Source organism: Lissotriton helveticus, chromosome 1_1 (assembly GCF_964261635.1).
Source record: "Lissotriton helveticus chromosome 1_1, aLisHel1.1, whole genome shotgun sequence".
Taxonomy (NCBI): Eukaryota; Metazoa; Chordata; class Amphibia; order Caudata; family Salamandridae; genus Lissotriton; species Lissotriton helveticus.
The window spans coordinates 983726976-983739026 of NC_136057.1; positions in this window are offsets into that span (position 1 = coordinate 983726976).

The window sequence follows — 12051 nt, forward strand, 5'->3', positions numbered from 1 at the left end:
AAGTCACTCTTATGGCAGGCCTTAACAATCCTGAAGGCAGAGTGCTTGGTTTTATGTGAGATGGTGCTCTAGCATTAGCTGAGCCTGTCTGCAGCTTTCGGAACCATGTCCTTATAGCTGTTCTAGGATAATGCCATACCATATACTCTTAAGTGCATTATGAACCTCCCGGTTAAATGCTATCTTTGGTTTGGCTTTATCAAAACATGTCATGTAAGGTGTCATACGCTTTGGAATACTACCCCCTCGCCAATTCTGGTGACAGGGGTAGCATTCCACCCTTCTAGAGGGAGTAGACATGTTACTTCCATTAATCCCCGTTAAAGTTAACCAGAGCCTCAGCATCACAAAATGGATGCTGCTGCCACAGACACAAGTCTGACCTCCTGCTGCTGGGAGTCCTTCCAGCGAGGGAGGCTTGGACAATAGGTTTCCTGTCACAGGGAGGTGCTAGCACTACCCCAGACAGGCTATAGTGTATTGGGGCAGGGAGGGCTGAATGAAAGGAGACACTGCCTGGGGCACACAAGGTGTCCCATGCATAGGCCAGTTCAAACCGGTGCTGCGGCACTCCAGCCCCAGCTCTGGCATGAAACTGGACAAAGGGAAAGGGGTGTAACCACCCCCTTCCTGGGTCCCACCCATAGGAGAAACCTAGCAGGTAATCCAGCCCCTAGATTTGGTATATAGGTAGGAGCTGAGTCCCAAGACTTTATATAATCCTGACTGAAACTCTGATACAAAACTCTGGGCCCTTCGACATCCTACTCGACGTAGAAGACTGAAGAGCCTCCCTTGTGGTCAAGGAGTGACCACCCTGTGCAAGCAGGTGCCATGAAGCGCTCAACGGTTTGCTTTGTCGTTGCTCCCGCTGGAGCTCGAACACAGAGCGTGACAAGAACCGGACTTCCAGACATCCAACAGCCTGATCCACAGCCACAGCAAAGCTGAGACCCGTGGAGGTGACGAGAGACGTGGGACCGGCCATCTTGGAAAGCCAGCGAATTGCTTTCTGTGCAACTTCTGAGGCACCCTCGAAGTTGTGCACTAGGGATTGAGAAGCCCCAGCCCCGAGCACCAACTGCACTGAAGATCACCTCGTCACACTCACCGAGTGCTGCGTGGGGCCCTTTTGCATTTCCCTGCTTGACGCATATGTCCGGTCACTTGCCCGTTGGCTAGTGGCCTCTGTGACGAGGAAAACTTGAAATTCTAATACTGGTCTGGTTTCTCCCAAATGGCCCTTGCTCCCCTGAAAAGTAGCAGCCCATCGGCCCTTGCTGGTCTGATCCAGAAGCCATCTTTGATTCCTGCGTGGGTTGCATTTGCCAAGGTCTGTTGACTCCAAGTCAAGAACCAACACCGCCGACAGCGAGAGCATTTGTGGGACAGTCTGTGCCCAGCTCCTGGTCATCGTCGACACCTCCTGGTCCACGTGGCAGCGGAGACAAGCTCCTCAACATCACCTGATTGCTTCGCGACATTGCCTGGTTCCTTCCTGGTTCCATCCTGGTCACTGGCTAGTGACCCAGACTCTGTCCCCTCTGCTTTCAGGTACTCTTCATCCTCGATCCGCCCTTGGATCCAACCAGACTCTTCTCTCCTGGTCGCCTGCAGCATCTTTTCTCCAAGGCTCCATAGAACTCCACGACGAAACCCGACACACTTTGACACCTATGCACCCGCTTCCTGTGGGTGAGGTAACGCGAGTACTGTGGTGCTCCTGTAAAGGTTTACACTCCTAGTGTCCTAGTTTCAAGTGGTTAGTTTCTAGTCCAGTCGGAAGATTCCAAAAACTTTAACTTTCTAACTTTACGCACCCATTGACTTCTATGTGTGCACGCGTGTGCATTTAGACACTGCATCCACATCCCGTCGGCCTCCTGTTCCCTAAATACTGTTAGTCCAGTGTAGCCCCAGCGATTCCCAAGGCCCTAGGCCTTACCATTGTTCGTGACGTGGTTCTTATACCACTATTTTAGTATATGGTTTTACGGGCCACCAGGGCCTATCCATATTTGTGCAACTTTTGTATGTTATATTAAGTTACTTGTTATGCGCTTGTGCTTCTGTGCTCATAAAGAGTTCAGAGGGTTGTTTTAGAAATAAATACATATATATATATATTTATTTTTTTGCAGAGTTTTATATAGCGCGAACTAGACCCGAACTGAATCAGGTATCAGAGCGCTTTACATAGCACCAGTTATGTTACATGAGGACACGCATTCATTTTAGGCACGGGGAGATTAAGTGATTTCCCCAGAATCACAGGAGGTTTTTGGCGTCGTTACCGAGACTCGAACCCAGATCCCCATGTCCGAGGTCGAACGCCCTAGCCGTTAGGCCAACTCCTCTCCCAATATATATATATATATTAATATATATATATATATATATATAATATATAACCTGTGTGGTGTCCTTTCATTTGGTATTAAAAGGTTTGCATGTGGTAAAACAGCTGGCTTCACATGCCCTCTTGAGTTTAGCCTAAGACTGTGTTTGTCCATGCTACCCCTAGGATAGCTGGTCTATAAGGTTGACTTTACAACCATCACCATAAGGGTTGTTTGGACTGGTGCAAGTTGCTCACTAGAATAGTGAACATCATATACCAGGCCAACTTCTCACATTGGAAGGTTGCCCAAGTGCTACCTCTCAAGAAGAAAGATCAGGTGCCTGCCGAAGTGCTCGCCAACTACCGTCCCATTTTGCTCCTCCCGCTTATGGGAAAAATGGCAGAGAGCCATGTTATCACGCAACTAATGGACTATTTTGAGATCAACGGAATCCTTGATCCTTCACAGTCTGGATTTAGATCCAACTATTCCACTGAGACAACGCTCATTGGGGTAACAGATTATATTAAAATTGCCTTGGATGATAACAAAGGAGTGCTGTTGATCTTGTTGGATCTAACAGCAGTCTTTGACATGGTCTCTCATTAGAAACTGATATTTTGACTGAGAGAGGCCGGTCTGCAGGGGCTGGCTCTCGATTGGCTTGTTAGCTTTTTAGATCAGCATACGAAAACCGTCAATCTGGGCCCTTTTCAATCTCACACTGTGAAGCTTACCAAGGGGGTGCCACAGGGCTCTTGTCTGAGCCCGACCTTGTTTAACATCTATGTGGCCCCCCTTGCTAAATTAATTAGAGAGTACAGCTTTACGCCGTTCTCCTATGCTGACGATACACAATTACTCCTATCCTTTGATAAGGACATGGAGTTAGTCGACCAGCGTTTTGCAAAGGGCATGTCGGCCATAGCAGATTGGATGACTGAACACTTTTTGCAGCTAAATGCAGCAAGAACAGAAATCTTGCTGTTTGGTGCCTCACTAACTTCCTGGTCCCCTGAGTAGTGGCTGACAGTGTTAGGACCTGCTCCCTCTCCAAACACGGTGGCAAAAAACCTAGAGGTCCAGCTGGATGTAAGGCTATCAATGAAGGTTCAAATCATGACCACTGCCAGGACCTGCTATCATACCTTGAGCCTTTTGCGCAGAGTAATTATGTGGCTGCCCCTCTCGGTACGTAGAACCCTAATTCAGGCGTTGATTATAGGTCACCTGGACTATTGTACTGCTTTATTGGAATCCACGAACGAGTCTTCTCTTAGCAGACTGCAGATCGTCCAGAATGTGGCCGCACGCCTAGCTCTCTATAAACCGTACCTCCCCAGGGCCATTACTGAAATGTCTTCATTGGCTTACTATCGACCAGAGAATAACGTTTAGGCTCTGTGGCTTTGCTCACATAGCTGTTTATGGCACATGCCCAAGCTATATTGTGGATAAGTTCAAAGTGTACTGCCCAAACCGGTGTCTCAGATCAGAAGGCAGAAGGTTACTGGTGGTCCCTCGTTTTAAGAAAACACAATATGAAGGCAAAACTGTTGCCTATTTGGCCCCAAAATATTGGAATTCTCTTTCAGAGTATTTACATCATTGCCCTAGGGCCCGATTCACAGAACTAACTTAAGACAAAATCCTAAACTTACTACTTTTGGTATTCACGGAAGGCATTTAGTAGCAGTAAAGTTAGGATTTTGTCTTAAGTCTGTCTTAAGTCTGTCTTAAGTCTGTCATAAGTCTGTCTTAAGTCTGTCATAAGTCTGTCATAAGTCTGTCATAAATCTGTCATAAGTCTGTCTTAAGTTTGTCTGAAGTTTGTCTTAAGTCTGTCCTACTACTTTTGGTATTCACAGAAGGCATTTAGTAGTAGTAAAGTTAGGATTTTGTCTTAAGTTTGACTTAAGACAGACTTAAGACAGTCTTAAAACAGTCTTAAGACAAACTTAAGACAAACTTAGGACAGACTTAAGACAGACTTAAGACAGACGTAAGACAGACTTAAGACAGACTTAAGACGGACTTAAGACAACCTTAGGACAGACTTAATACAGAGTTAAGACAGACTTAAGACAGATTTAAGACAAAATCATTACTACTGCCTTCTGTGAATACCAAAAGTAGTAAGTTTAGGATTTTGTCTTAAGTTAGTTCTGTGAATCGGGCCCCTAGTCTTGTTCTCTTCAAAAAACTTTTGAAGACCGGATTATTTAAACCTTGAGCTATGGTAGTCTGTGCCTGCCTGACCTGTTCTTCTATGTTAGCACAGAGATACCCCTTCGGAGGTGATTCCTGCACTCTATAAATTTCCTACATATATACATACATACCACTCTTCAAACTAGTCATTGACTGGGTGATCTGGCGCACAACAGAAGACCAAGCTAAAGGTATATTCTCTATACTGAAAGACCTTAACTAGGCAGACGACCTAGCCTTGTTCTTTCACACACCAGCAGATGCAGGAAAAAAAGTCTTGACTCAATATCGATGCACAGTAAGTGGGCCTGAAGATCAACACAAAGAAATCAGAAGTCAGGTCACTCAACATCCCAAACTCTTCACCGATAAAGGTGGATGGAGGCGACCTAGCCATAACTGAAGAGTTTGCCAATCAAGCCAGTACTATCTGATATGATGAGTGGGCCGGAAGTGACACAGGAATGCCTTCAGGATGCTGAACAATGTGTAGTGATCCTCTCAGTACAGAATCAACACCAAGCTGAGGCTTTACCAGAGCTGCATTCTGTCCACACACCATGTCTTCTGAATAATCTGTTTTTTCTTCAAACCGAATAAATATTTCACCTTTTACTTTTACCATGTCATCTGAATTAGGCCTGGGCGATGAACTCCGCTCTGTTCATGGAATTTGCAAAGTTTTCCACACTCCTCACTCCGCGTAGCATGTGGAGTTCCGACTGAGTTTTTTCCTCGCTTGCACTCGCCAGTGTTAAGTTGGTGAGCGATCCAATGATAGACCACCTCCCAGCAAGATTTCTCAATGCCGGCGGTCATGGTTGGCCACTAACGCTCGCTTTGCGAAACCATCTGTTCACGTTGAAGAATCTGCAGCTCGAGTAGAAAATATACTCGAGTGGCAGAAAGAAGCAGCACCCTCTTGTGCTGCACACGGTGCTATTTGCGCTGATTTTCCCGCGTAGTACAAACACCCCACTAAAAACCAGGGCAAACCGCTTGACCTAACGCACTCTGCTGCTTTACTGAAGTCCGCGTAGTGCAATGGAGTTTTTGGGTCACTTCGTGAAGTTTTGCCCAGGCCTCATCAGAATGGTGTGGATGATGAGAAGTGACATTACCAAACTGTCAGCTTTTCAAACCAGTAACCTGAGAAGAATCTTGTGCATTTTCAAGCTGTGAACCATCTCCAATCAGAAGAGGCTCACCAGATGGAAGCAAAAGAGAATGGGCACCATCAATAAGAGAAAAAGATGGGCACACTTTTAAGGGACAGTAAGACTTCTTCACAAGAACAGCTCTCCACTGCGCCCCAGAAGGCAAACGGAAGAGAGGCATGGTCAAAGAAAACATGAAGGATAACTGTGGAAACAAAAATGAAGGCCCTGAACCACATCTGCTTCCCCGTACAGAAACATGCCCAAGACAGACAGAAGTAGAGGTCCTTTGTTGCTGCCCTGCATGCCAGTCAGTATTATGGGCAGTAACGAAGTAAGTAAACAGATTCAGGCCACCATGTCAAGCCATCCACCAGTGGTCTCTGCGAGCTATTACAACGTTTTTACGCCAACTGTGTAATCACGACTAATCATGACAGTTTTGATACACTGTCTTTATCAAGAGACTTTTTCAGTCTATACAGCTCTGGGAATGTAACCTAACTAGAATGTCCCCAGCAATGTCGCCAAGTGTTTCCCCACTATGAATGCTGTAGGGTGGGGTTGGGGAAGTGTGCAACAACATTCACACAATCCTTGCAGATCTCTGCAGCTGTGGGCACTCTCAACCCACACCGACCATTTACCCGGAGGTGGCGCAGTCCGCCCCAACTCAGGGTCTGTCTTCTCTGGTGCCTTTTTCACTCTTCTGTGCAAGCGCTGGACCCCCAGTGCCAAGCATCTGCTTCTTTCTGCGCCAGGGGGCAGCACTCTTAGAGCCAATTGCACATGGCCTCAGACCCAAGCCTCATCCGCCACATCCGCAATACGAGGCTCGAGGCTACGCATCTATGTCGCCCAGGGCCTCTCCAGGCAGAGTAACCGTCGACAGCCAGGATCTGCAATCCCCACATCCACAGCGGCCCACCAGGCTTTCTACACATTATCCGTCCACTGGGAAAAGGTCACAGCTCAGCAAGCCAGTCTACAGTGTCCGCCCACTTCACCACTTTAGGTTGTGGCTTCTTTCGGTAGAGCCCCATCACCTCTCCTGCCCAGAGCTCCAAAAACAAATTTGCATTTTAAATGCCTATCCTCATTGCTACATGGATTCTGCATAAGTGAGAAAGACGTTTTATCAGGGGCGGCTGGTGACATTTGAAAGTGGTGGGCGTAAATACTGCACTGTGGCGAGCGCGCGCAGCGAGCGAGGCCCAACCACCTATGGGGTATTCGGGGGTTCTCCCACGAGAACATTTCGAAAAAAGAGTGGGCAAATGGTGCATTCTTAAGCACCCTGGACTCACACAGGCACACTGCTCACCCTGCGCTTACACAGACATCACCAACCCTGCACTGTCACAGACATCACTCACCCTGGACTCACACAGGCACACTGCTCACCCTGCGCTCACACAGACATCACCGACCCTGCACTGTCACAGACATCACTCACACAGGCACACTGCTGACCCTGCGCTCACACAGACATCACTCACCCAGGCACACTGCTCACCCTATACTCACACAGACATCACTCACCCGGGCTCACACAGGCACACTGCTCACTCTATACTCACACAGACATCACTCACCCAGGACTCACACAGGCACACTGCTCACCCTATATTCACACAGACATCACTCACCCTGGACTCACACAGGCACACTGCTGCCACTCCACTCCACTCCTGTTTGTGAGGCCTGTCTGCATGAAATGCTGGAGCCAGTAGGTTCCCATATTGAAAACATAATGCAATGCCCCATGGAAGCGACAGTAGCAAAACTCTACTAAAGCACTGCCGCATGACAAAATGAGCAATGCACACATTCTGAACTGAAAACTGGCTAGCCCATCAATATACATGCAACTGTGATGAGCAAAAAAACGGAGCATGTATATGTTTCACTTTTTAACAATCATTGTTGCTTAGATTTAGGTGACCGTTTTGACCAATAATTGGTAATTGTCTGCCCACGGTTACACAACGTTGTGTTTCATCTATCCCTTAAAGAGAATAATATTCATAATGTGTATAGAACCGTTCACAAAGCGACTCGTCAAATGGATGGTAATGTTTACGTCAGAGTGGATGACGTAGGACTGCTAGGGTTCGAACCTGGGATTGCTGCAGCAAAGGCTTAACCCATGGAACTATCCTACCAGTTGGAAGTAATCTAGAATAGACACTCTCGCTCTGTTCTGCTACTGATGACAATTGTTTGACATGCATTAACTTCAAGGTCGGAAACAGAGCAATGATGTTATAGCTATACATTATCTATGTGAAGAGGTCAAGAGATGAAGGCATGAACACTTTAACAAACTGACAAATCAATGCAGTACTCGCGAGGGGAGGTGGTGGGGGGGTTGCGGGGGGAGGAGGTCGCGGTGGGGGTGCGCCAAGGGAGATAACGTTAAGAAAACTTACCTGACCGCCTCGGCTCCTGGTCCGCGTTGGCGCCTCATCTCCAAACAGGAACCGGAACAGGAACAGCAGCACCAAGTGGCAACCCCTAAGCCAATCTGCAGCGCCAGGGCACAGTTAATCCTCGCCCGCAGCACGCCCATTAGGAGACCGAGGGGCTCCTAATGGGCATGCGCTAACAAGTTAAAACACAAGTGCGCATACGTGGGCACGGTGCGAAAATTCGCCCTCCGTCCCCACTCATGCGCACTTGTGTTGTGCTGCTGCCCCCATGTCTGACAATGCATGTCAGTCAACATGACGCGCGGTCTGACGTCATGCTGGCTGGCATGCATTGTCAGTTCTCCCTCGGCGTCGGTCTTTGAACTTAAGTAAACTATTCAGTTTACTTAAGTTCTGAAACGTCGGAGCTGCGGGCGGCTGCGGGCGGGGGGGGCTACGCCCCCACGCCCTAATGGACGCACTGTGCCTGCGTTTTATGTCCGAATATTTTGTATAGGCATATCGTCTGACATAAATATTGTGTCCTAAATCTAGTTTACAAAAATACTGTCCTTCTAGGTTTATATTTTCGATTACTAATTCAGGTGAGTTTTTTTTGTCAATATTTGGACAAAATATTTACGTCAAATGATAGTCTGAGGATGAGTATCTTCAAAAATGATGAGAGTATAAAGATGGCTATCATTTGTACAGAACCAGTGGGTTTTTATGAAGGACAATTCAATGAGGACATCTGATTTATGCTTGTAAAAAGTTGTCAATTGTCAACCTTATTTCCAAAGGTGTATTTGTATGATGTACATGTCCCCTACTTTGCACTTGAAGATGTTCCAGCTGTGTCACAGGAATACTTCCTGAAATGCTATGCAAATATAGTTCACTCATTCTCAGTGTTAACTTAGTAGGTGATTACAAACGTCTGTACAAGTGTAACCTTGCAGAAATGTTAATATATGTCTTCTCTACTTGAAGCAACTCCCAGAGCTGTATATGTAAGACTCGTGGTCAGATCCTTGACATTCATGCAGTTTCAACTTTGAGTGTGCTTGTGAGATAGCATTTATTTTGGGAATGTTGCGTGCTGAGTGTTTGAGTGATGGTGTACTGAGCTGGTAATATCGCTCTGATAAAGAAGAGTGTGTGATGCCACATTAGAATGTTCAGTTGGGCTGGGTCTGTGTGCTTGGAATTTGTCATTTGGGGTAAGAAAATATGGGAAAACTGGATGGAGGTGCAGGCATTCTCTAGCACTGCCAGTTATCATGTAGCAGCCATAGACCTGAGAAGGTACCAGGGTAACACTGTCCTAAAGCTCTACCAATGGGCCCTCCGCATTATCTAAATAATATTTAAGATTATTGAAACATACAGACTAAACTGGATTTTATAGCCCCATACCAGCTGACTGTATCACAGTCCACCAAAAGTGAAATCTTCCATTTTGAAAGACTGAGACTCATGTATGTCTTTGATGATAAGAATGGATGTGAGTATTTCCACTTACAGTAACAAGTCCTCACAGTTTATGCTCATTGTGCTTTTCTCTGATCCATACAATCATTATGAGTGGCCTGATATATGTGCCAGAGTTTCCATATATTGTTATATTATTCACTAATAGTGTAAGAAAGAATTGAGTACACTTAACTGGATTATGACCTTCCTTTGGAGCTGAGGTAAGTAAAAAATTATTTTAAATGTATGTTGTGTGCAAGCCTGCGGGTGAGAGATGTTTTATGTGTGAATGTGTGTGTATGTGTAAGCATGGGTGTGAGTGAAAGTAAAGGTGAAATGGCATATGAAGTCTCTTCTGCTACCCCAGGCATTTTGGTGAATTGACATTCATACCCTTCAGCTGTGGCATAGGGTATGGTATGCCCCCACACCACAGCCCCCCACACCCTGAGCAGGGCCGGCCTTAGGGCAGTGTAACTGGTGGGGCCGCACTGGGTGCTGACCTGGGGAGGGAGTGCTGTGACCTCAGGGGGGCGCTGTGTTTAGCAATATCTCATGATAGGAGAAATGAGGGGCACTTTTGCAGGTGGTAGTGAGAGAATCAGAGGAACCTCTCATGGGATGTGGGGGCACCAAAAGTGATTATCGCACCGTGCGCCTCCAGCGTTAAAGCCGGCCCTGCCCCCGAGTCTGAATGTTTTGATGGGTTTCTTCTGTCTGCAACTCGACAGACAAAGAATCATAAATAATGTGAAAGGTTGAGTAGGTTTGAGTGAGTGAAAGGACACATGGATGGGCCTGTGAGTGAAAGAATATATGAGAGAGTGAAAGGGTGGATGGTTAGGTGGATGCTTGAATGAGTGAAATGATGTTTGAGTGAAAGAATGAATGGATGAGTGAAAGTAAGTTGGATGGGCGGATAACAGGGGTATGGATGGATGAGTGCAAGGGAGGATGGAGGATCAGAAAGGATGGATGGATGAGTGAAAGGACGGATGGATGGGTGAAGTAAAAGGGTGGATTGGTGGATGGAATGAAAGTGTGAATGAATAGTTGTGCAACAGGATGGACTGATGGTAAGTGAGCAGATGGATGTCTGGGCATCATGAACCTCCAACATTAACAGATACAGTGGTGGTAAAGCTCTTGATGGGCCTCTTCTGTCTGCAACGTGGCAGACCAAGGTAAGTGAGTGAGTGAAAGGATGGATGGATGGGTAGATGGATGGATGAATGAGTGAAGTGATGGATGTAAGGGTGGATGAGTTAAAGAATGGATGGATCGATAAAAAGGAGGGTGCATGGATGGATGTAAGAATAGATGGATGGATAAGAGAAAGAATGAATGGATGAATGAAAGAGAGGGTGCATGGATGGATGAAAGGAAGGGTGGATGAGTGAAAGCGTGGAAAGATGATGCGAGAAAGGATGGATGGATGAATGGATGAGAGATAGGATGAAAGGATGGATGGCTGAGTGAGTGAAAGGGAGGGTGGATGGATGGGTGGATGGATGGATCAATGGAGTGTAAGAGTGTAAGGGAGGATGCATCAAGTGAAAGAATGGATGGAGTGAAAGGGTGGATGGATTGATAAGCAAAAGGATGGATGGATGAGGGCAAGGATAGATGGATGGATAAGTGATAGGATGAATGGGTGAGGGAAAGGATGGATGAGTTACAAGATAGGTGAATGAGTGAATAGGCGGATAAATGGATAAAAGGGTGGATGTATGAGTGAAAGACTTAATGGTTGAGTGAAAGGGAGAGTGAATGGATGGAAAGCTGAGTGAAATCTGGATGGCTGAAAGTCAATAGATGGATGAGTGAGTGGATGGATGGATGAGTGAAAGGGTACATTTATGAATGTATGAGTGGATGGGTGTATGGATGAGTGGAAGGGTGGGTATATGGCTGGCTGAGTGAAAGGATGGTTGTAAGAATAAGTGAAAAGGAGGGTAGAGTGAAAGGGTGGATACATGGATGAATGGATGGATTGATGAGTCAAAGGGTGGATGGAGACATGGATGAGTAAAAGGATAGATAGATAGATAGATAGATAGATAGATAGATAGATAGATAGATAGATAGATAGATAGATAGATAGATAGATAGATAGATAGATAGATAGATAGATAGATAGATAGATAGATAGATAGATAGTCGAGGAGATGGATGAATAGGTTTGGATATGGATGGACGGAAGGAATGGTAAATGACTGAATGATAAATGAAAGAAAGAATGGATGACAGAATGTAAAGTTGAAATTGTGAATATCACCAGGTGGGTGGGAGGATGAAAGGATGAATGGGTAGACGTTTGATGCTGGGGAGTGGAGTGTTGGCGTGCTTTGCTTGCTTGATGCCATAAAAGGTTTGGCTCAAAGTGGGGGTATTTTAATTTTCTGGCTCCGCCCTTGTCCTTAAGTCTCAAATGCAGTGGGGATGAACAATAGC